The 26680-nt window shown below is 38.4% G+C and overlaps 1 protein-coding gene across 3 annotated transcripts in view; it reads right to left on the minus strand.

Annotated features, from left to right (window-relative positions):
* The window catches only part of Vmat (Vesicular monoamine transporter), a 218034-nt gene that overhangs the window by 31421 nt on the left and 159933 nt on the right, over positions 1-26680 (minus strand). The window lies entirely within an intron of this gene.

A 26680-nucleotide genomic window follows, 5' to 3' on the forward strand; every position in this document is an offset into this window, starting at 1 on the left:
GGGTTCAAATCCCGGCGGTGTTGAATATTTTTCAGAGGTATCTCGATCCCTACTTGAGGTGCTTTGTGGAGGGCACTTTGAGTAAGTACGCCGTCCGTCGGATGGGACGTTAAACTGCGGACCCCTTGGCGCCTTTCGTAAAGAGTAGGCTAATGCCGACGCCGGGTTTCTCTCCACCCTTCATCCTTTCCTGTCCATACCCTATGGCGCAAATGACCTCAGCTGTCGGTCGCCTCCCCTCAAAACTACTATTCTAATATAAATTATATACATGATGTCCCTCATAACTACCTTGTAACCTCCCAATGCAAACCCAGTCATGTGCGAGCACCAAACACAATTCACGAATATGGATATATTGAAAGTAGTCCCATTGCTTTAATGTCAATTATAAACAAAACAATAAGAACAGCAACTTGGGATACCTGTTGATTTCTAGTATTTGTTGATATAGTTGGCACAGGTACCGCCACGGTCGGCGTCTTTAAGAAGGATTATCTGTATCTCCTTTATAATAAGAGAGCGTTTCTCTGACCAAAAATTTGAAGGAAAAGTGAGGGGGTAGGGAGGACCAACCACCCCCACTACAATTCAACACCCTCAAAGACGGAGTAGGTGGGTGTTTGAAAACAATAAGGGCATTGTAAGGGCACCCATGTTAATTAAATGCACAACAATAATATCCAGCCGCGTAATGGGACATCACGCAGCTCTAACCAAATCACTCCCCATCTAGAAAAGCAGGAGAAACGAACCTCGCTCAAGAAGTTTACACTTTAATAAGGTATAATATAAACCTAAAATATAAATTTTACGAAGATTATTTCAATAATTTTTCAATTAGAACTATTTCAAACAATTACTAACTATTTCATATAAAAAAGAGTACGACAGCATGCTAAAAACAAAAAAGCTTTCTATAATATTGTTTGAAGTTAAATATGGCAAGGTAACCATACATCTAGAAGCTCTTAAGAAATTCCAGAAGTTTTTAGAGAATTATAGGAATTTTTAAGGATATTTAAAGTATTTCAATCAATCCGGTAGATATTTTTTTGTAGAATCGGCCAATAATATTTGGTGTTTTTGGACAGCGCACTCAGTGCACAAGTACCATTTAAATAACGGAATATCCGTTATGAGAAAAATCGGTGAAGTAATTCAGCAAGTATTTGGCCGCGATCCAATATTGAATATTTTTTATCATCGTATGAGATAAAAGGCTCACGTCTCACAATAAATCACTTGAAACTCTTGATCAAACTTCATAGGATTCAAGACGGAAAAAAGAACTAATGGGAGGAGTCCTGGTGATTTTGGCTAATGATTTCCGTTATACCTCTTCATGTCATAACAACGCGTCGACCAGTTGACAAATTTAATACTTTCCCGAAAACTTCATCTATTTGAAGACACGTTGAAGAACATTTCTGAACGAATTCTTTGTTCAACACGAGAGACCACCTTCTATGGAGTTCAACTGCGCAAGTTTTCGTTGACTGGCTTTCGGGAATTGGTGTAAGCACATTCCCCTTTGAGCCATTATCAGGAAGCAATCTCTTTACCGGGGTATTTATGATGAAATGTTTCAACCGGTTAGGGAGCTGGTAAATAGAATTAATCCTCGGGTCTCTGAAAACTTAATTCACCATATCAATTGAAATATCATAATTGTTTAATACGAGGGTGGTCCCATAAGTACCCGGCCTAAACTAGAGATGGCGGTAGTTGTTTAAAACAAATCACTGCATTATAAATTATGTATTCTATGAAGCATATTTTTAAAGTTTGAAGACGCTGTATTGTTTAGTATTTGTTTGGCAGCCATCAATAGTGAAAGATTTCAGTGAATTTGTAAAAATGGGAGGAAATTGGCCATCGTGATGTGATACCATAATTATTTAAAAGGCCTCCGCCCAACCATTATAAAAGCTGGACTGGATTCTACTCTGGGTGAGTCTGCTCCATTGTTTAATACACAGTAAAATACTGGGTAGCAGAGTTTAAATGAGGTCGTACGAGCTGTCAAGACAAGCATCGCATTGGTCGACCAAATGAGGTGATGACTCCAGAAACGGTGGAGAAAATCCACAAAGTGATACTGAATGATCGTCGACTGAAATTGCGCGAGCTAGAAGGCATAGTAGCTATTTCAAAAAGTGCGGTACATCGCATATCAAAAAGTGCGGTACATCGCATATTAACTGAAAAATTGGACATGAGAAAGCTGTGTGCAAGATGAGTGCCCGTTGGCTCACACTCGAGCAAAACCAGTGTCGTGAAGATGTTTCAATTGAGTGTTTAGCAATGTTTCACAGCAACAAAGCAAAATTTTTGCGCCGTTTCATAACCATGGATGAAACATGGGTCCGGAGACAAAAAAACAATCAAAACAATGGATTCAAAAGGGAGAACCGCCTCCAAAGAAGGCGAAGACCGTTTCATCTGCAGGCAAGGTCATGGCGTCGGTTTTTTGGGATGCGCGTGCGATAATTTTCATTGACTATCTTAAAAAAGGAAAAACTATAAACGGCGAGTATTATGCGAACTTATTGCAATGTTTGAGCGAAGAAATCAAGCAAAAGCGGTCGCTTTTGTCTAAGAAGAAAGTAATATTTCATCGAGACAATGCCCCAGTTTACAAATCTATTATTTCAATGGCCAAAATTTATGGATTAAAGTTTGAATTGCTACCGCATGCACCCTATTTGCACATATATTTAGCCCTCTCGGATTATTTTCTGTTTGAAAACTTGAATAAATGGCTCAGTGCTAAAAGATTTTCCAACCGTGAAGAAGTGATGTCGGCAGTTAACGGCTATTTTGAGGAGCAAGAAAGTTCTTATTATAAAAAGGGTATCGAAATTATTGAATGTCGCTGGGAAAAGTGTATAGAGCTGAAAGGAGTTTATGTTGAAAAATAAATACATATTTTTCCAAACTTTTGTGTTTTCTTTGTTGGGTCGGGTACTTCTGGGACCACTCTCGTATACGAGCCATCCTGTCTCCTTAAATACGATTACGTGAATAAAATAAATAACAAGATTTTAGATCTACTTCCAGGGTTCGTTAGTAAATAAAATTCAATAGAAATATCCGAATGTGCTGATAAGGCTATGGAACTACCGTAAACTCTATCTTACAGATTTTCTCAACTCTCTGGACTCCCCCTCCCCCCTGGGATGCCACCAGGTGAATTATATTTGTTTAAAAGTTGGCTCATCATTCATGTTGCCATGGAATCTGGAACCGGCTGTTCCCTTTCTCCTAAACATGGGGGAATACAACCTGAATAGTTTTAATAGCTATATTATTAATGGTTCATTCCATTATTATGTCAATGGCTATTGTTTTAATGAGTTTCTGAATTACTTCCGGCGAGAAATAGGAGAAGAGCGCTCAACTTGATCCATCTTGAGAGCGATTAATATGCAATCAAAATACTATACTTTCGGATGAAAGTTATTCAATTTTCCCTCCGAATAAGCCAATTTATCAAATCAATACTCATGTTTGTGCCTCAAGCTTTCGTTGGCGTACAAATATTGGTATCGCACTGGATAGGATTTATTTTCAAAGGAGAGTCGCTGTTTCATAACTTCATTTATTTACAGGTCAAGTTTCATACTGCTAAGAAGCAAATCTCCTACCTAAAAAACGTACGCCGTCTCTTACTGTAGCAAAAGGCAATTATGGAAACTAGGTTCTCTCACTTCTTAGATCCAATAAAGACATACTCATGCCGAGCTTCGAAGAGGGATTCATTTCTAAGCAGTCTCCAATACGTCTTCAGTTTGAGTGTTTTCAATGCTACGCCTTATTGATATGACTTGCAATCATTAAAATATTCCTAATGGGATTGTATGAAGAAATCACATTAAAGTACGAAACTAATTTTGTTGAAACGATGTTTCCGAGTAAGAATATTGAGAAAATATAAGAAATACAAGATTTGATGCGCTGAAAACGTAAATAATTGATTAAATTTTATGACAAAGAAAAATATTTTTTCTGGAAATTCATAGAAATCCAATTTGCAGCAGAAATAAAAAAAGTATATTTCTGTCTCGAACCATAGACAAGCAACTTCAACAAAAGCTGATTTACGCAAATACTATTTACAATGGCGATTACATCAATCAGTTGACAAATAGAAGACTATGGTGCAATTATCTCCAGAAAGTGCTGCAAAAGAAATTTGGACAATTGTATAGCAGGTTTTTCTCCGTGAATTATAAGAATATTATTAGTTCTCACTTGAAATTCCATCATAAACAGGTAATATGAGAAGAAATATTGCTCCCTAGACCTCTTCACAGTCAAAAACCTATTTCTATTCATCTTTACATCGGTTTGACATAACATCAACCAAGTTACATTTGCTGAAACCAGAGAGGGAAAATGTTCAATGTGGCATCAGAGATAATCCATAATAGTAGTAATTGCGAATCAAATAAATATAAAAAATGAACTTCAAAAGTTAAAATTGATAATGAACATTGAAAGTATTTAAAAGAAGAACGTATGAATAAAAAAACGTCGCATCACAGTGGTTTGAAGCGAATAATGAAATGAAGTAGAATGAAGGAACCTCAGTGTAAGGCAAGGGCAGAATTTAGTGAAACGGGTGTCAGATAAAGAAAATGCGAGAAACGCCTAGACTGGAAACCCCAAGAGAGAGAGAGACTTCATCCTTGATTGAACATATTCGTATAATGTCCACCGTCAATCATTTATTTTAATTCTGATATCGAGGGAGTAGTCGTAATTCGACATCCATCATCACATTGAGACAGTCGAAGGAAAGTACACCCAAGGAGCCTTTTCCTCCCACATATGTACTTGGTGGTCATAACAAGTGAAACCAGTTAATATAAATACCAAAGTTGATGCTGATGCGGGATTATTTAATCAAACTCATAATAAATCATAAACTGATTATAGTTTTATTATAATTTGTACCCATCTAATCATAAATAGCGTTCATTTTCCCGTCCTTTGATTTTTTATCTATTTTAAACAAACTTGTTACAATCTATTTCAATTTTAATATTCTTTCTTGGGACTGGTGTCTATCCATTATGCTCCCCAATTAAGAAGCCCGCATATATGGGTGGACTACACTTGGTGTAGTACGCAAATGTAGATAGAAAAACAATAACAATTTTGAGAGAGGAGAGGGTAAGATACCGAAAACATGGGGAATTACATTTTACGTTTGGTTAACTTCTACAATGGATATCGATTGAGAGACTCTACGAAAGCTCTTATTTTGTATGGAGAGAGTGTGACAAGAGTTAGTAAATTATCAAATACAGCCTTGTAAGTCCCATATTACATACCCACCCTTCGAATACAACCAAATCTCATTCACTTTCCTGAAGGTGAGCTACTTCCATGAAATGACGAGTGTTGAAGGGCCATTTGGGAACTCAGCCTTGAGTTTGCCATAGGGATCATTGGCAGAGTAAAGATATCATGTTTGCATATTATTCATTACATGCGTCTTTGAAAAATGGCAGATCATCCCTTCATGTAGTAAACCTTGCAGGCGTACCCTCCAAGTGCCAATTAAAAAAGAGTTGTGGAAATAATACGTGAGATTCAATATCTAATCACACCTACTCTCTCAACTCAGCTTCAATGTGAAGCGTGAGCCATTTCTTCATTTATACTACAATTGTGCATATATTTAGGTATACTGTATAGCTCAATTCTCAGTATTTTACTAAAACAGATGATCTCTCTCTAATATATTTTGCTAGGTCGTGCTAAGACTAAATCTTGATTATTTCAATAATTATACAATTTAACATAGAATATATATTTCTAAAATGTAATACAACATAAAATGTTTACAATTGATCCTTCTCTTTCGTATTTGTCCTCTTTGAATGGTATTCGTTACCATTTATATACTAAGATTATTTGTTTTAAAGGCCGTCTTTGATAAAATCTCCAGGGAACAATCCTCCACTGATGGCATTTACTTGGCCAAGACGTTATTTCCAATGATACATGACATTTAATTACAATAAAAACGAGAATCTGAAATGCAGTTAACTCTCCAAAATCATATAGTTTTACTTTCTCTCTAGCTCTCGTAATATAAAATTCTAGGTTTCAGGTGATAAAACCTACCCGCACTGTTTTTCTTTGCACGGTCATATATATATACATGTGCCAAGTAATAGTCGTGTCAGTAGGCACTGTTTGTGCAAACGCTCTGCCACGCACGGAGTGCAAGTCACACCTCTTTGAAATTCCAAGTCGACCCGCGCCCGCTTCTGGTGGAACGGGGCGAGGCGTCATTAAGAAGACCGAGAGGAACGGCTGGAAGAGACTCCACGCCCTGCTCCTCTCCCCATACTTGCCGCCTCTCCCTGTCTGCTTGTAATGAATTCGGCACGATTTATCCAATCGACCTTTTCCTTTTCTTCCCCACTCTCCTCTCTTGAAACACTCAAGCAGATTGCCTCGATGAATTTTTTCCCCGTCGAGGGTAGCTGAAGAGGAAATTGAGGAGGGACGATAAGGGTAAGAGGCAGAAGAACGGGAAAGAAAGAGAGAGAGAGAGGAAGCGAGAGGTTCTTCCAAGTCTTCTGGGTGCGGCGGAAGGGCTAGGTGTTCCGTAAAGGTAAGGTGATCGTGAAAGACCGCGGAAGTTGTAAGGATGCAACTCGCTCGTGGATTCGGTGTAGAGTGGGATCACCGAGAGACGGCCTCCGCGACCACAGAGGTGAACGGATCTGTGCGGAGGGAATGAACCTTCTCAGGACAGAGTCTCCTGATCTTCCCTTGCGGGCTTCATGGTATTACATATCAGGCGCAGGGAGAACCAGTCGGAAATTCATCTCCAACTAAGACGGAATTAATTACTTAACACGCCCGACCGGCATTTGGGGGGGGGGGGGGAATTCGAAACGCAAAATCCGATCAATTTGGTGGCTTATCATCGTGAATCATTATTTATACCATACCATCGATTAAAGAAGCCTTTGAATGAAGAAACAGACTAAACATTGCTGAATTTTGAAACCTGATCTAAAAGGATACAACATTACGTCTCACACTACCGGAAATACCACAAAATAGCGTTGGGCTAATAACATGTTACCCTTCCTGACACATAGTTCTGTAAGGCCATTCTTTGAATGGTGGCGATCTATCCGATATGAGTTTGATGTTGAATTTCATTCTCTCCTTTTTATGTTTCATTTATTTAATTACGAATTAAGTTGCAATTAGGCAATTGTCCTGGTGGTAACGGTCAAGTTTGACCAATGATCACTCTTACAACGAACATACATACATACAACGCACTAGAAAAACAGGACACAAAATATTCTTACATACCATAACACTTCCACTTCCACATCACATACAAACAAACTTCCACATCACCTACACAATGCCGTCCACATCAAATACAAACAATATTTTAATAACTACAATGAAGTTTATCACCCAGTGGCTGCTTTACATTTATTCTTAAAAATTGGATGGAAAGGGCTGAAACAAACCTCCAGGCAGCTGGTTCCAATCAACAGTAGTTCTATTTAAAAAAGAGCATTTATTTTCTTATTTGTTTTTATATACCTGAGAGCTTTCGTAGTTGGTAAAATGAACACTGTTTAAAACTAAGTTTTCCGCTAACATATAATATATGGGTGTACACCACCATGGAGGTCTTTTCAGAGATTTTAAGTGGATGATTCCAACCTCTTTCCCTTACTTCCTTATTACCCTTCCTCCCCCTTAACCCTTATCCATTCCACATAATGATTGCACCCCAGGCAACTCACCTTTTTGTTGAATAACGGGGTATTTTACTACTCTATTCAACTGGTTATTTACTAGTGTATAAATATCCGCCCGTTGATTATTCATTATGTTATGACATTTTTCTTAGTAATATGGTATAATAAGTCCAAAAACTTCGAGAGAGAACATATGGGTTTAACTTCTTCGTGCTTGTAAATTACCTAGGGCGATTCACTATTATCAAACGAAAAAATTATTAATGGATGATTTTCTATGCGTGGTTAATAATAATTATTATTTGGCAGTCTGCTGCTTTAGGTAGGTTTTGGATAAGCGCGAATATAACCTCGTCAAATAAGGAACAATATAATACCCTGAACTACAATAAACCCTTCTTCAGTTCCGCACACTTCCTTACTCCCTTCATTCCGTCCAATATCCTTAGCCTTTTCTTCCACCTAATTTGCTAGCCTAATGTTCTCCCCCTCTATCACAGCTTTCAACACCCCATTTCCAATGAAAATGCTCTGCATCCACCTTTTCTGCCTCCTTTGAATTTATCCCAACAATACCCCCTTCCCTCACCATGCCTAGTATTTTTTTGTTTGTTTCATTTTCGAAGGAATAGAAAATTTGGTGACACCTCAATCATGGTAGAACCGACAGGCAATGAAAAAATTGAGTGCCAGTAAAAGCAAATTAAATTTCACTGTTAGTTTTTACGTAATAAATAACTTGCCATCCATTTTAGAAGCTTGCTGGCAACGGAGGGTAAGTGCATACGTATTCCTGAGAATTTAAATGCGAAATTTAGATCAATGGAAGTACCTATAGAAGCCATTGCTGGAATGGACGACCTAATAATTGCCCAAAACAAAGAAGTGTGGATCTAATCTTTGCTTCATTTTAGTCAATAAGCAAAATTTCCATCAGGCGCCTTGAGCTTTGACAGAGATTTCCAATCCGCTAATCTCCGATTTGTAATTCGCGCTGGGTTAAAACAGCATCATCAATCTTAGGATTTAATATTGAGGCGATCAGCTCTTTTTTCTAAACTTCCGTAGCATAACGTAAGTTCTTATCGCTTCGAGATTCTAAAAATATTATATTCAATTACTAATCACATTTTGTGAAATAAATATCTTAAAAGAACCTATTTCATCTCGGTGTCCTGCATCGGGGTCATTTAATTTGTCCTCTCAACAGTGTGAGGTTGCTATTTTGAAGGGAAGTACCTCAAATTCGCTTGTTCAGACGGACATATCGGAGGCAGGGGAATATAGGTAACACGCTAGCCGGGCCAACCAAACCGTGTATTCTCGCCCCACAGTGGGAATGTAAGCTACGTAAATTTTGGTAGCATGTCCCTTGGGACGACTAATGGAAGGCAAATCATTGGGTTTATCCCTCCACATAGCGTTTTACTCCAGTGGAATGTTGATCACCAGTGTGTTGCAAAATTGAAAAAAATATCCGATTTCTAAGAAAATAAGTAAGTGATCATCATTTTACTCCAAAATATCAAATAAGTTGAATGCTGTGTAACATCTTTTGAAAACATTAAATTAACGCCCTGGCTCTTCCGTTCATGGACAGCTGCCACACACTGATAAAGAGTACAGAAAATAACGGGTTGGTGAGTTGGCTAGTATACTTACTCCCCATCCCGAGGACCCGAGTTCGAATCCTCGCAGTAGTAGAATTTTCGGACACATGCCGATCCCTACTTGGTATCCATGTGGAGGGCACCTCTAGAGGAGAACGCCGTCAGTTGGATGGGATGGAAAAATTTGCGACCCCGTGACCTCTTTTGTGGAGAGTAGACTAATGCCAACACCGAGTTTCCTTTCACCCTTCCCCAATCACTGAACATCCCACCTCTAAAAAATTACTTACCTAACCCTTAAGGCGTAAAGTACCTCAACTTTCTGTTGTCTTCCTTAATAACCAATGCTATTCTTTAGTTAACTTTACATCCAGTGCTTATACGATCACTCCAGTATTAAGTGTATTTTTTTGGCATACTTGTATGTTTCCTTTGAGAGATTTTCCTAAGTATATCGCTTACGGTCTGGGCACCAAGACTGATCAACGATCAGGTCATCCGCCGGGAACCTTCGCTAGGTGATCCATAAAATTGTGGCTCACCCGGGTGTTCTTGTTTTGAAAAATCTTTGATGGATTTTGATTTCACCGGTCCGAGCACGAAATCTACCGAGAGGAGAGGTGAGAGAACCATATTTTGCCTCAGGCAACTATTATCTTTGAAAATAGGATGTTCGCAAAAGAGCTTCATATCTATTTTCTGAAAATATTTTGTAATAGAAAAAATATCAATTTATTGAAATTGACGAGGATTACCGATGATAGCGTCAGAGCATGATTTATGCGTGTTTTTCTATTAGTCGGTAAGTAATAATTTACCGTTAATAATGTTAACTGCTTTGACAAAGGATGAAACTGTTTTTCGAGCTTCCAGCTCGAGTCAAATTGGGCCAAAATAATTAAAACCCGTTTAAATTCCCTAATTTTATGACGAAGGCGTATTTCGGCAACATTTATAGAAAATAAAATAAATAAATGTGAGTTACTTAATTGGAATTTTTTAACCAAGTACTCATTGAAATGTTTTGACTTTTGAGTCCAAATTAAAGAACTAACGGGCTCGTTAATAAGTTAAGAAAATGTATTACCTGGAGTATTATAAAAAGAATGGTTTTAGGCGTCACTTAATGGAAGCGATTCATATCGGAAAGGAAATATTAAGTGATGCTGCATATGTTTAATTATAAACAACCTCGGTTTCGACTTACAAAGCCATCATCAGGTCCTGATGACCAGAATCTGATGATGACATTGTACGTCGAAACCTAGGTCGTGTATAATAAAATATATGTGGAATAACTAAGTATTTCCTTTCCGAAATGGAGCATTATAATTAAAAAAAATGGTTATCTATACCCCTGGATAGGATCACATGGCAGTAAGACTATTGTTAAATAGAGGAAGAAAAGAGTTTACACTTTTGATACTCACAAAAGAAAAGTTAACAAAGGAATTGATATGAGTTGCAGAATTGCCCAAGAGGTCTTCGAGACCCCGTTTCATGGTCTCATCTGCATCAACCGTTCATTATAATTGGCATTTGATATAGTTTCCGCGATACAAGAATATATCTAAGGTTTCTTATCCATGGCGCCTGGCAGTAAGTTACCTGCTTGAGTAACTGTATTTTTAAAAATAACATGCTATAATTATTATTAGATATCCTCTCCTAAGAGATTTTTTAGAAGTGACGAGCCACAAAAGTCACTCCTGCCGCTTGCTCTTGTCAAATTCCAATTTTCTGTCTCTGCAAACCTAGAGATAAACCAAATATTAAATTTTGAGCACGAGAATCATCTTAGAAATCACAGGGGAAGCTGCAGAAGAAAATACGATTTAACATACCATTGGGCTGATTTGACGCAAAATAACTTCAGTCGTCTAGGTACTGAAGATTTAAATTAGTAATAATACTAGAGCTGATTAATCTTGTAAGAGATTTCAAACTATTAATTTTTAAATTTTAAATCTATTTACGCCAAAACTATAATATGATTGATTTTTAATTTATCCATGCAATTAATTATGTTTATGTAATTTAATTTACCTTACATATATGTACAATATATGTATATTCTAAACAATGGAATACGTCTAATTAATGTGGTTGTTGTGGTTGTGGTGGTTTCAGTAAGTCATGCATATTCGTTGACTTTATTTTCAAGAGTATATCTCATAGTCGAATTCCATGGCCCTAATGATCCTCTCTTGCGAGCATTTATTCAATTCATCTTAATTCACGGGCAAGACTCGTTCGTTAATTATATTAAACTGCAGGGATTCAAAAGTTACTTCTCGTCTCGTTTCATTTCAGAAACTCTTTCGTGATTTTAATAACTCTTTTAGGAGAAATGAAAAAACCTCTATCACATCAGGGTGTTCAATCTGTGTTCTCTCTTCAGAGCGAATTTCACGCCGTAAGTGAATTGGCGTTTGACTCGCTTCCCTCTAACTTTATTATTACCCTTTGATGATTTTGCCTGATCGAAAATCAACGCAGGGTGATATTTTGCGCTTGGCACATGGCCGTTCTTCCAAGCTGCCCTAAACCCTCTCTCCCAGGGTTCCCATAACATTTTTAAAACTGCGATGTTCCCATATGTCTACGTTCAAAATATGGAAAATTGTGGAAATAGGGACGTCTTATGAATTAAGAAAACAAAACATTTACATGACATTGGCACCCTGCTATCCACCACCAGGGATAGTGTGGTAGGGAGTTATTCAATTACAGGCATTCAAAATCCAAATAATTAACGAAAGAAAAACTAATGTGTTTATAAAAATGATTTGTATACATATGTATATGCACATATATACACAGACAAAATAAACAAAATATATTACACTTTTGAAAAAATAATGTCAGAAATAGAATTCATTAGATATAAATACTAGGTAAATGTAGTACTGCAAGTATATGGAACTTTTCGACTACTTTAAGTCTTTTTTCCTGCAACTTGTTCCTCTCAGGAGAGGTAAAACTTTTCAGTCTCTCTGTAAATTTTCCACCAGTAACTCCACTACATCTTAAAGTTCTAGTATTCTCAATTATAGTTTTTTAAAGCATTTCAGAATTTTTCTCTAATAAGCTGGCGAAGAACGTACCATAAATACGATTGGCCAACGCACTTATGGCCAATCAAAAAAACTGATGAATTCTTTATAACGGAAGGCAAAAATTTCAAATGAAAAAAAAACACAAAATTTTGCAAATTTTGCCCATCTCGAATCAACAAAATCGGGGATTTAATTTAGAAAATCACAACTTTTCAAGTGTATTTTGGAAACTGGTTAGAATTTTGGATCCACTGCCAGAATATCCAGAGTTGTTAAGATATTGTCTTGAAATAATTGTGCATACGTGAATTTTAAACCATAAATTATAAATGTGTAATAACCGCAAAAAGCTCATTTTGTAATGTTAGACGAAGGAACTTTTGATGGCTAAAAAAATATAGTTCTAATACTTAAAAAAATAAATATAATTTAAGTAGAAATTCCCTTGACTCTTTCAAAAGGAGAGACACTGAGGGAAAGGGAGATGAATACAAAGGGCGTCAGCTTTAATCCTCTTGAGAAAAATATTATGTACTTGGAAGACTTACGTCGGAGACTAATGACAATAGCGTGACCTCTTATTTGAGAAGTTGTTCAGTAGTCATTCAGTTATGATTTCAGCCCGTTTGACTCCTGTCCTTAATCCAACGGAATACACAATCTCACATTAGGCTAATACAATTCACATTGAGGTTAGCAATAAGATGGAAAGTCTCCTCAATAAAAGTCACGGTATTTAGCCAGTGATTACTCACATCTCTACACGATAAAAACAACCTTAGCCTTAACATTAATATCCCTTCTTTGAACGCCAATTTTTATTACTTCTAATGACGTCATTGTCTTTGTTTCACGCCACGTAGGAAAAACTTAGTTAATCATTCTATATTAAATAAAAACGATTTTTAACCATGGAAGGTGTTTTTTAATGTATGAAAAAATAATATGTGACAGATAAAACCTAGGTTATAAAACATGTAAGCATATCTTAGTCGGCAAGAGTGCTGAGAAGAAGTATTTTGACGTTTTGAAAACGTTAGGTCAGAAAAATCTACGCATTGAAAATTGAAGAGGGATTCGCCTCGTATTTGTCTTGCTGAGTCAAAATTGAAGCTCTGAGTTGAGCGTTGGAACAATGTATTGATGTGTAAACTAAGAGCACTCGTTATCAATTCAATAGTTTATTCGAAAAAATAATAAAAAGACATTTATGCATTCATGAAATGACTTAATTATCAACTTACTTGACAATTAACTATATTGACCACTAAAGAATATTAGCTGGTATCAGCGGCAGAAGAACTATTTAGACGAATAGAAACAAAATTAAATCGCATCTCTGACATTATTTTACTTCTAATATCAATGAAATGGGAATGTGTCCTTTAGTTGAACGCCTTCATGTCCGTTTTTGTGCGTGCATATTTCTTTGCGTAGCACCAATTTCGGAAATACGATTTAATTTCAAAAGTTTAGCACGCTGAGAGATCAAGTGACACCATGGGATTACCGCTACAAGGGCTTAAAAGCTCGTCATTAAGTGAGAAATGAGCCTCTCGATTTTAATTAAAATTTCGGAATATACACTGCTTTGTTCCTTTCAGATTAAATTTTCATACGCTTCGACAGCGCATACATAAATTTGATAATAGCGGCAGCTTTATGGGAATAAAATAACGGGGACACTTTGAAGAGATGTAGTGTACCCTCCGGCATCCAATGCTAAATGAGTGTTCCTGCATCCGCTAGAATCTGCTGTGATGAATGATAAAGAGATACAGGGGAACGAACGACACGATTTAGTTAAAGTGGAAGAGGTTTTAAATGAGCCACAGGTGGCGAGAATCCTGCGTGAACAATGGGACGTGCATATTTTAAAGCCAAATTAAACGACGAGAGAATTGCGAACCATCCCCGGACTCATTAAGTTATGGCGGAAAAGCATTGTTTGATATTCACAATTTCAATTAGTAAAAATATACGGTTTTTTAAATTAAAAATGAGGATATCCGTTTGGAATGATCGTTATGAAAAACGGTTATATATGTATAATATATGGGTTATAAATTTCAATAAATTGGTTTAAGAGGTAAGAAATCGTGTCTGAGTGACCGCTTATACTTTTTATAATTAACATACATACATATCCTTCTAGTCATTCCATTTCGCGTTAGGTAAAGCCAAAATTGATTAATTTTATGTTATTTAGGTGTTTTCAAGTTCTTTAAGTCTTTGGATTTTATTTTCTGACCAATTCTATGTCCCTTACTGCCTTCTTCCAATCACCCCCTGTCCTTCCATACTCGATTCGTCTCTGTCACGTTCATATTTTTTTCATACACGCTGTGCGTTGCTGAGAGTTCTAACATTGCTTATCTTGGGAGTTTCTCAGACTGATAAATCCAAGATTGACTAACACAACGATTAACTATAAGAAATTGAAATGCCAATCTTGACATTTTCGAAGTACGCCATTACTCTCCATATCACATGTGTGCACAATATTTTATCATTAGGTATTTCATTGCATTTATTCAACCATTACCTGTACTATTTCAAATCCCCGGAGAAATAACACCACAAAAACACCCAGTTAGCGAAAAAATGTCAAAAGCAAATATTGTTTATGCTATGATCATGGAAGTGGCCCGTGAGCTAAAAAGAATAAAACGTAATCTTTGAATGACAATTTACATGGTGATCAATATTTGTCACTTCATGTTAATTTAGAATTTCCTAAAATTTCGCTCCGTTGACGACATTGCAGTAGGTCCTATGAAACTTTATGCTCATTATTTATCAGGAAATCACGAAAAAAATATAAAACTGGCATAAAAAATAAGGTTTAAGCAAGTTTAGAGTTTACAACGCAACATATATTTTAACAATTGCTTTAAAATTTTATTTTATCAAAAGTGCAGATATTGATGGTAATACAAATACTATTAAAAATGGAATTTTTTAATGCAAACATTGAAACAGCGTGCTTCCAGAAGTAAACTAGGTCATGGGACTACTTCAATTACATTGGTAGAAAAAATTAAGAGCAAGCCAGGAGATACTAATTATAATAATTTGATGAAATAGAGACGAATCTAAAAAATTAATTCGAAAAACAACTCAGTCTTAAAAGACAATTTGAAGTTGAAGGTCCGAAGAGGAGTTTTTTTTTCAAATTTCCGATCAGACTTTGCGAGACATTTGGCGGGGGAACTTACAATAGGATATTACGTAATTATATTTTAGTATGTGATGCTACACTTCAACCTGTATAAATAAGATGATTAAATGCGATTTGGATAAATGAAAAATTGACTGTATTTTCCATCAAACATATAATTTTGGTTTTGGAAAAAAATAGAAGTGGTTGTCAATCATATGACTCTCGCCATTCCCATTTTTCTTCATGCATGGAACACTGACTGCTTAATTCTTTCCTTTAGAAAATAAATATCAAAAGAAACGTGTTCAAGTGTTCACTAGAGACCATTTTCTAACCTGTTTTAAATAAATGAGGAAAAATATGAAACTGTGGGGCAAAAAATCGCAGAAAGGAGTGATAGATTCATTGCTGTGCACATTCATTCTCTCCTGAAGACGGTGAGTTATATTGCATCGAATTTTCCACAAATTCTTTGAATATAAATTTTTCCAGAACTTCCTTCATGACTAAAAAGGAAAAAATACCACAGTGATATCTTATAAGAGTAGGATTTGCTTACCGCTATATAAGATGGGCAGGATTAAAAATAAGCCAGTAGAGCATACCTTCGGAGCTGAAGAGGACCCTAATCCCGTTTCTCCTGCTCCTCCATCGCTCACGCGTTCTTCCCCTCTCCCTTCACACCCTCCGCTCCACCTCGGACTATCGAAATATTTTGCCGCGAGTCAATATATCGAGAAAAAAAAGGCGTCATTCTCGGAGGCTTTCCCGAAGGGGGTGACGGTAGAGAGTTTCGTTCCATCCCTCTCTCCACACCCCCTCCCAATTATTTTAGATCCTTTTATCCCCATAAAACCTCCTGCCCCATCCCACCCCTATTCTTCCCAGCTGCTTATCCCGGACCCCGTCCAGTGATCGCTCCGACTCCGGAAACCGAGCGAGGTTGCGGGGGGTCGGAATGGGACGAGAGGATGGGAGAGAGAGAGTGGTGGGTGCCTGGGGAGGGGAGATTGGGTCTCCGGTCGACGTGAGCAGCTCGGTTGCGCTGCGGGTGGGAGGACCACGGGGGACTCCTCCCGTGAGTGGGTGGACAAGGGTTTATGGGTCGAGGAGGGGTGTAGCGGGTGGAGGGGGGCGGGGTGGGACCGTTGGGATTGACAGCGGAGAGACTTCGACGGGGAGAAGAGAGTAAGGTGGGACGGGAGGAAAAAAAGGGAGTATTAACCGAATCCAAAAAAAAAAACTTTCTTTCCCACTCTCTCCCAACCGACTCATAGCATAGCATTCTACACCGTTACGGATACGGATGGGGTAAAAGTAAAATCTATTGCATCTTCATGAGTTTCAAATGATATATCGGAGCCGGCCCGAGAAAACCGATGGGAAAAAAATAGTCGCGAAATTAATTAACATCTACTGAATTATCAAGCTGTTGAGGAGATACACATGTCTAATTTAACGAATCTAATATTACAATAAAGATACAACCAGAAAGTTCCGGGAATATAGAATACGGGTTGTGCGTCACAGCCTGTGACACAATGGATTGGTTAAGAACAAGGGGGAAGGATCCACGTGGGAAGCTACACATTTGTTGGCCAAGTTAAGAGGAACTGTAAGGTGAGGTTCGTATAAGGATGGATAGGAGTGAGCATTAGTAAAGGAATAAGGGCGACTGAATTCAATCTACTTTCTAATTAAAGGACTCTATTATGGAACCACAGGGAGTACACACTTATTATGCTTTACACTGTGCCGTCACTACCATACTTCGATCCGATATCCGCGGTTAGGTGTTTCCGAATTTTTTCGAGATCTGCGACAACATCGCCGATGTGGTGTACAAGTTTATGACTCAGTCTTCTTTGTGTTGAAATAATCATACTTTTTAGTGTTTATTCCAAAAAATTTCCTCGTACCGTTTTCCCTGTAACATTTTAGAATTTTGCAATTGTTCGTAGAATAGCGGTGCACCATTATCCTACTAGTTGAATCGTCGTTAAGTTAATGATAATAGTAATAATAATAATACAAATAACAATAATAATAATAATTATATAACGTCTTTATTGAGGTGAGCTTGAGACTAAAGAGACCCTTCATCTACTTAAACCATGAAAACTAGATCGGTTCTTCAATACCTATTGGAAAGAGCCTATGCTGAAGTTGGGCCATTATACTTTCATTAGATTAAACAAAACTTTGACGCATAAATGGCGCTGCAGAATTTTAGTGAAGAATGCGAAGAGAAAGTATAAACGAGAAATGGAACAATGAAACTGAGAGGAAATGAAATTGAAAGTTGTGCAGTGAAGAACAAAGAGAAGTGAATGCATAAAAGAAGTAGGAGGGAGACATTTTTAAAAGGCCACAGAGGATATAATTAACGTAGAAGAACGTCATTAAGGAATGTTGAGTGAAAAAACTAGACAAGAGACTGGGAAGAAATGCGGGCTAGCAGAGAAACGGGGGTAGAATAATCACGGGAAGCGGCCCGCTTCAAAGCGTTATCGTCGAAATAAAAGACTTTGGATGTGATTCCCACAAGGCGCGGATAGGCATATGGGAAGGGGCAGGGCAATGGAGGCCCCCCTAATGGTTGACGGAACCCGTTTATGGTAGAAAGGGAGGCGGTTGTTGACGCCCGGCGTAGGGCGATATATACCCGGCATTGGATCCGATGGGAAGAGTCGGTAGGGTTTTTGGCTTTCGTGGTGGGTAACCCTGATATCGGTCGGGGTCGCGCCCACCCACCCCCTTTCATCCCTTGATGAGCCCGGAGCAAGGAGGACCCTGCTACATTATTTTTTTTTCATCCCATTTCCTCTTCGACGCCCCGGGGTCACTTTTCGTCACACTCTTCACCTCCTTGACGTGGGTGAAAAATCTTGTTGAACTCCAACGGTTTACCGCGAGCAATGAGAAGGCGTTAATGTGGTTTGGGCATTGTGGAAGGTGAAACCACTGTCTATTCCGGGATCAACCCTTCGGGGCAATCAAAATCCAAATTCGGAATCTAAATTGCGTGGGATAGCACTGAATTGCTAAAATAAATAATCGGACGACATTATACCTAAGATAAAGTTTTTTCCCGCGTATGTCTCTTGGAGAAAAAAAGTTTGCATAGATGTGTTTCTCGCTGCGACGAAGTGGGAAAAAGAATAGAAAACCAAATGTCACTTGATTAATTTTTTAAATATTAATATTAACGTTTTCTCTGGTTCCACTCTTTGCTCTGTTTTTTTCGGTTTTCCTAGTTATCGACCCAGCCGCCATTGATACTACCGCTGAAATAGAGATTTCTCCTAGAAATGTTCTTTTGATTGGCGGGTGTTTTAGCATTCCTGACCAGGTGGCAAGTGAAAACTCTGTGATTTCCACATTTTTCGGGCTGCGTCCGCGTATGTCGTTTAAATGTACAACAGTTTCGCCAGCTATCCTGCTGGCGTCCTCAGGTCAAGGATGAAAAGAAGCTTGTTGTCCCGTCTTATATAGGAAAAATCCGGCGCCAATACCGGGAAATTTCTTGGCCAATCAGGGAACGTCCTCATATTTGCGCGGAATTATTCGTTTCCACGCACTGTGGAGTGGATATCCATCCTCTCTGTTAAAATTTTTTGGCCTTTTAACGATTTCAATGGCCTCTCTGATTATTCTCTGGAAGTATTTTCCTTCTTTCGCTATTATTTTAGCGTCGTCGAAGAGAATAGAGTGTCCAGGTTCACTCCAGGCGTGCTCAGCGATGGCCGATGCTCTAAACTGTTTGGCCTTGGTTGCCCTCTGGTGTTCACTCATGCGTGTTTTCAGCGCTCTGCACGTTTCACCGATGTACCATTTGCCACAGGAGCATGGCACTTGGTACACGCCTTCTGATATTAACGGTGAAATTCCATCCTTGGGTCCGGGTAGGGTGTCAGCTATCTTGGTGACGCAGTTGAATCTGGTCACCACATCATGTTTCCTTAAAGCCCTCGCGATTCTTTCCGAAGTCCCTGCGATGAAGGGGATGGTGACGTAAGCCTTCGGACGTGGTCTGGAGTCTTCCTCTCTGTCAGGAACAGCGGTGGTTTGTCTCTTCTTTTCTTCCTTCTCGGCCCTTTTTTGGATCATATGAGCGCTGTATCCATTCCTTTGCAGGGCATTTGTCAAGTGTTTCTTCTCGTTGGCAATAGAATCGGAGTCACATATTTTATATGCTCGGTTGACAAGTGTGTCTACCAGTGAGGTCTTCTGACTGGGATGGTGGTGCGATGCAGCATTAAGGTAGCGGTCGGTGTGAGTAGGCTTCCTGTATACTCTGTGTCCAAGCCTCCCATTCCCTGTATTTCTCTTCACCATGACGTCCAAGAAGGGCAGTTGATGATCCTTTTCCACCTCCATAGTGAAGTGGATGGCTTGATGCTGTGAGTTCAGATGTTTCAGGAACTTTTTTAATTCTTCCTCTCCGTGTGACCAAATGACAAAGGTGTCGTCGACATATCTTAGCCACAGCCACAGCCGAACGAACAGTGAAAACTCTGTTCCTCACATAAAATATGCAGTCGTGAACATACCAATGCATCCGTTTAGATACATTTTTATTTATTTCTCTCGTAAAATAACAGAAATATCTAACGAAAATTGCCAATTACAAATTAAAATGTTCAAATGGGTTTCCACATAATACCATCGTTTCTCAATATTAACAGACTGATAAAGATAAATGTTTGAAAAAAATCTCTTTCACTATTTGAGTAGGTGAGATCAACGCAAATCAGATGCTGCGTACAGGACAGCTATGTCGTACAGGTTACTTATGCAGTAATTGCTAATTGTCATACATTTGATAAAACTTCAGAGAGAAACTAAAGAGCGGACATTTTACAACATTTTTCGGTGTAAGTTTTACGAGTATAACCATACAGATCCAAATTCTCCGGTAAATGTTATTTTCCATCCCCATTTACGTAAGGAATAGTAACTTTCTTTCTTAAATTAATATTTTTGCTTCAGTAAATACTATAGTCAATTTAAATAAACTAGAAAATTTCAAAAATAACTGGTGCAAGCAACTACGAATTTTTCTCAATTTCAAATTCTTTGAAATTAAATTTAAAACACTTCGCTTTTCCATAGAAAAAAAATTATGTGGAAAAGCGAAGTGTTTTAAATTTAATTTCAATATGAAGAATTTCCACCAAGTGACGCCAGAAACTGTTTTATTTTTCAAAATATTTTTTCACAATTTTCCACTACTTGTATAACGTCTTATTCAGACTTTTTTTTTAATATTGAATTTATTGTTTTTCCTAGCTTGTGTAAAATAGTACGAATTAAAACACATCCTCCCTGTTCGTGAGTGCACTTTGATTAACGATAAAATTGCCAAAATTTCTCTATGAGATCGAATAGGAATCCAAAGAGGAGAGCTTTATCATTTTTTGGCACCATTTTTCTCAAACTCTGACGGAAAATTATCACCAGGAGTTAATTAAAATGCAATCATTTGACGACGAAATGAAAATAATAGTCTTACGTGTGACGGGCAGACTACAAGACAGGGTTGAAATATTTTTAACGAATCCGCGTGAAAACAAATTCTGTTATGTTTTAAAGAGTATCGGTTTAAACAATCATTTCGGATTGATTTTTTAAGATAAAGAGTGGTTCAATTTAATGCTTACTTCAAAGGTACTCTTAGATCAAGGCTCCATAGGTATGACTTTGGGCTTTCGACCTCAGCTTATCTCTTAAGAAAATAATTCATTGTTCGTTAACCTCCAAAAAACAAATGAAAATTTACAGAATTAAAGTCAATGGTCATGTTTTTAAGGCGCAAAGGTATTGGCACAAACTTATTTGTGGTTACTAATTGAATTTAAATCGCAGTGAACATGTCTTAAGAGGATTCAACGAGAAAAACTGAGGCAGAAAAATGCTGGAAGAATCACTATAACGTCGAAACAACATTTAAGAATCAGACTAACCAGTATCTAACGTACTCTATGTACGAGTATGACGGAAGTTTAGAACAGAATGTTGTAATATATGCAGATATAACCGAATGCACAATGAAACAACCGTGGCGTATCGGGATTAATTGATTTTATTTCAGAGAACTCATTTAAATTATTTATGAAACAGGTCATAAAGGCATGGATGCTATACTGCTAATTATTTTTTTAAATCGACCCTCTCGCTTGGTCGTCGAGTAGTGAATTCAACGAAAGAATACATGAAATGAATTTTAATTGGAGTAGCTACAAAATAAATATGCCAATATATTTGCACGATTCAGACTAGAGACTAAAGCAAAAAAACTAGATTCAATTACCAAGCACTATCCATAAAAGTGTCCAATAATAAGAATGCATGAAAATGTAGAGATTCATTTGCAATTGATACGAAAATATACTTTACAGGCATACAAAAGCGGTAATTTTTATCGTTACTTTTTTCATCTGTTTTCACTAATTGCTACGAATTTTCCGAATTTTAAATCACATTAAAACTTTAAAAAATCTCACTTAATTCAAATACTCCTAAGAAAATGAATTGACTTTATTTACATGCATAAATTGACCCTATTTCTCAATGCTTTGAGGCTATTAACATGCTTCCTCCGTGCATGCTCCTTCGGTCACCAATGTCAACTCAATTTTCTTCACGCTTCTTTACGGCTGTCAGGGTCGGACTAAGTCGAGGTATAGATGGACGACTACAGAATCAATAAGTCAAGTCACAACCAGTCAAAGAACCAATGGACTGATTTAAAACTTTCCAGACTACTTGGGAGTAGGCTTTCGCGAATTATAGTCCTATATACATGTACGAATATGTAAACATACCTTAAAAATTTGATGAATTTACAAACAAATGTACCCGCAGGGGAAGTCCTAATACGCCATCCCATCACAGCCTTTGGATCAGGAGTGGAGTATGAAGTCAGGCAGCTTTCCTTTAAGCGTCACTGCGATTGCATCAACCCAAAGATTTACGGTGTTCGCAAAATTTTGTGTGCGTCACGTCCTAAAGCTATACACTGTGTTTTAAAACAAATGAAATGAAACTAGTCATTTATCATTTGGTTTCAGAGAATATACGGCAGCTTCTTCATTTTTTTCTGACACGTCATTCGAAAGCGATTGGCAGTTTGAATATGAAATCCAGTTTGAAAGCGCAGTCGTGCTTTTTAATGTGCAACGACAAATTTATTTTTCTAAATTAACTAATTTTTTTTGGTATGAAAACGCCCAAGGTTATTCTTTACAGCTCAGAAAATTTTGACGAGTGAACGTCATCACGGCATCATGGGGGAAAGAACTAAAGCCAGAATAAACAGAAAATTTCAGCAAGGGTATTCTTGCTTTAACGTTATGACTTGGTATCCATCCAGAGAGTATCTCTTCTTTCCTCAATAAGAATTCCTTGGGAGCGAAGGGTACGGAATATCCAGGAAGCAAGCAACGGTTGCGAATAATATATCATTTCTGGAAAAGGAAATTCCAAGAAATACAACAGAGCGAACACTTATGCTGTTTATCATGTATACTTCTGGGTATATTGTGGTTAAAACACAAAACCCTGATAATCCGTTAAACTACCCTCCTTTGTGCTTACTATACTTCGAATATCATCTTTTATAATTTATAATTCATGTTGGCACATAGTTTAGAGTATGTATTATCGATTGAGAAGAGGAAGGAACATGTTCATTACTCAAACAGTAACATTACAATGAGAATAATATGAATATAACTTTATTTTTGCAATGCAACATGAAAATGGTCCAATAAAAAACGTCCATATGGACTAATTAATAGATTGCTACTCCAAGGGTGCATTAAAGCCATTTTGGATGGATGTGAATTTTGGATGACGTACCAGTTAAGCAAAAGGAAAATGGTTCCAGCGTGGATTCTAATGACATGCGCTCAATTAAACGGTTTTAACGTCCCGAACAGCACCCATCGTGCTGGACTAATCGATACAAATTCATTCCCACGCCGAGAATGGGAACCGGATCTTCAATGTGACAGGCTTAAAAAGCTACTAGCCACAGCGTCAATTCTATCCATCTGTAGTTTTCGGTAAAGAACAGTAGGATACTTGTGGTAAACGCCAATTGAATTACAGAGCAATGAAGCCAATGAATCGCCAATTGTCTGTCCTGCTTCCACCACGCAATATCCCCCATCCCTCTTCACCCCCCCCCTCCGCTCCTGCCTCCCCCACCTCTCCAGCTCGCCCCTCTTCTCAAATTCATCGCCTCCTTTCTTTTCTCCATTCTTCTTCATCACTTTCCTCCTTATCCTCACTCCATTCAAACTGTGTCTTCTATTCCACTCCCTAAAAATCGGGCCCAAACCCATCCCACACTCTTAGTCCCCCCTCCACCTTCACTCTCTTGGTGCCTTTCCGTCGTTTCCTGCATTCCAGCCCTTAACCATAGTGCCCCCAATTTCTCTCCTTTCAGCCCACGCTTTTTTTTTCACGTCCCATTTCCCATCCGCCCCGTCCCCCTCCAGCGCCCCCTACACACCCCTTCCTCACATCCACATAGAGCGCAACTCCATCCTTCCCCCTTTAGCCCTTCCATCCATCCCCACAGACCTCCCTCTCGGCCATACGGAGCTTTCTCTAGATTCCTCGCTTCTTTTTCGCCATTCCTTAGCATGGATTTGTGACGCCGCATCGTCTTAATGAAGAAAAATAAAAAAATAGATCCATACTACATAGGAAAATAAAAGTAGTGGGTTAATAACGGCATAGCGTTACACTCATTTATTTAAGACTGCCTAACAAAACGCAAAAACGCGCATGTCCCGCATGGAGTGTGGAAGAAATATTAGATATCGTATCTGTGGGGTCGGGAAACAGGGGTATATTGCTACTTGTGGGCTTAAATAAAACATTCTGGAAATAAATAAATTAAGAGTTAGAACGGAAATGATCAATGAGTTAAACATGGAACACAATAACTAAATAAATCCGATTAAACGCCGATTGATTGCTATTTATCAAGCAGTACGAAATAATTCGAAGGAGCAAAACATAGTCAAAACAAGACAGGATGACCGGCCTAATGATCGCCACCCCTGACTCTACATGCCTCATGACACTTTCTGTTAACTCTTCTATAATTTGGTAGAACTATTCACTTTGAAAGACAATATTGCATTACATTTAGACAAATGGTTCAAATTTTCAGTGATATTACTTTGCATTGTAATGGATAATAAAATAAATCAAGGGCCAGAAAATCATTTGGGTAATATTCAATTTTTACTACTAACTTGCCTGATCATTGTTTATGCTTGATTCCTATTAACATATTAAGTTATATACAACATAATCTGATATATATCATTTAAATAAATTAATATTTTCGGGCACAACTTTAAGGAATCGATTCATTAAAAATAACAGATAAACAATTCAATAATCTAGAGTAAAATTAGTAAACATGACAAGGGTTTCAGGTGCAACGTAAGTCGAAAAGAAGATACCTGAAGATGGCGTTGCATATCGAAACCATGGTCGTGTTTTAATAAGCTTAAATAAATAAATTACTATTTCTCATACTCTCACTTATTGCACATTTTTCTGCTGCCTTGATTAATTTTTTCAAGATTCGTCAGATTTTAGCAATTTGCTCACTGCCCATTAGGCGATTGTACATTCAAATATACTATTACATACTGTGGCTCTGGTTTAATCATATTGTTTTATTATTATATGAACACTGAATTTGTGCAATCGTTATTGTTCCACTGCCCCGAAACAATAATCTTCATTCTTTTCCTTCTCGGCCATCCCACCCCCTTCTTCCCCTCCCCCGCCCACCCAAAGCCCCGCCACGTCCACCGAAGCGAGTGGAACTTAAAAAAATAGCGCGATGCGAAGAGTAGGAGAGGATGGGGAGAGGCGCGGGACTCGGATGAAAAAGGTGAAGCGGCATCATATCCTCTCCCTTCGGACGTGACCCGGCGGGGTGGGGAGGGGTAAGGTATGGGGTGGGGACGCCGGGAGAGAATTGGGCATGGAAGGAAGGAGACGGTTGGGATCGTGCTGGGGGTAACCCGCACAAGTTGAAGGTTTTAAGGGTGCTCCCATATGGAGGAGAAGGAGTTGGAGCAGGGAGGCTGGGAGAGAGCACGAGGGTGTGGTTGGGGGTAGGTCGAAGGACCGTGAGAGGTCCCCGCGAGATCCCTTTCCTCCGCGGGTGGATGGAATAAAGGCTTCCTCACTTCTTCTTCTTCATATCCTTCCCATCCTCATTCGTCTTTTCCCCTTTCGGAAATGGCAAAGGACGAATACACCATTCCCTTCCCTCCCTTTAGTTCACGATTTGCACCCCACCTCTCCCCTCCCCCGCGACCCCCCAAATTATCCCCTTCGCTCATGAAAGGAGTCATCGCGAAATGAGAGAGTAATGGAGTGGAAGCGAAAGAGGAGAGGGTTGCGGGGGAGGATGAGGGGGGGGAGGGATGGGGATATCCGAGAGCTTGAAGTGGGAAGGAGAGGTGTGCCGAGGAAAAGGGAGGAGGGGGAGGTGAGAGGGGATCCTCCCTCTCGGATCGGCGGTGGCCTCTCGCCCAACCCTCTCGTGAATAAAAAAAAGCGACACATGGAGCGAGAGCTCTCTTTTCTGATCCTAACAGCGGGGACGGATTGGAATTTATTGTGCTCGACGGTTCTTATTGGGGGGGAGCACAGGTAATCCTTAGGGTTCATTTAAACGCCTCGGGAGGATCACTTGAGTAAATTTACAGAATGAATAGAGATATCGTACGCTCACACTTCAAATAATCATTTTTCATTTCCATGCTCAACAAGAACGAAATTAATTTTAGGCTTTGCGACTTAAAAGCGAAGATTTTTGTACTGTCGCGTGTGATTGAGCCTCACTTAGATGTTACCAGTCGTTTGAATTAAATTAAAAGCCCAACAGCTTAAAATTAAGCACGAATACAGGGAAAGGTTTAGTAAATTGTGTACGTATCGTAATCTTAGATTGACATATATTCTTCAATCAATTCAATTGTTAACATAACGCGATGCCTGAAATACACTTTTCAGTTTGTTCACTAGCAAATAATCCATTCT

The sequence above is a fragment of the Hetaerina americana genome, unplaced genomic scaffold (genome assembly GCF_022747635.1).
Source record: "Hetaerina americana unplaced genomic scaffold, ioHetAmer1.1.p SCAF_5, whole genome shotgun sequence".
In the NCBI taxonomy this organism is placed as follows: Eukaryota; Metazoa; Arthropoda; class Insecta; order Odonata; family Calopterygidae; genus Hetaerina; species Hetaerina americana.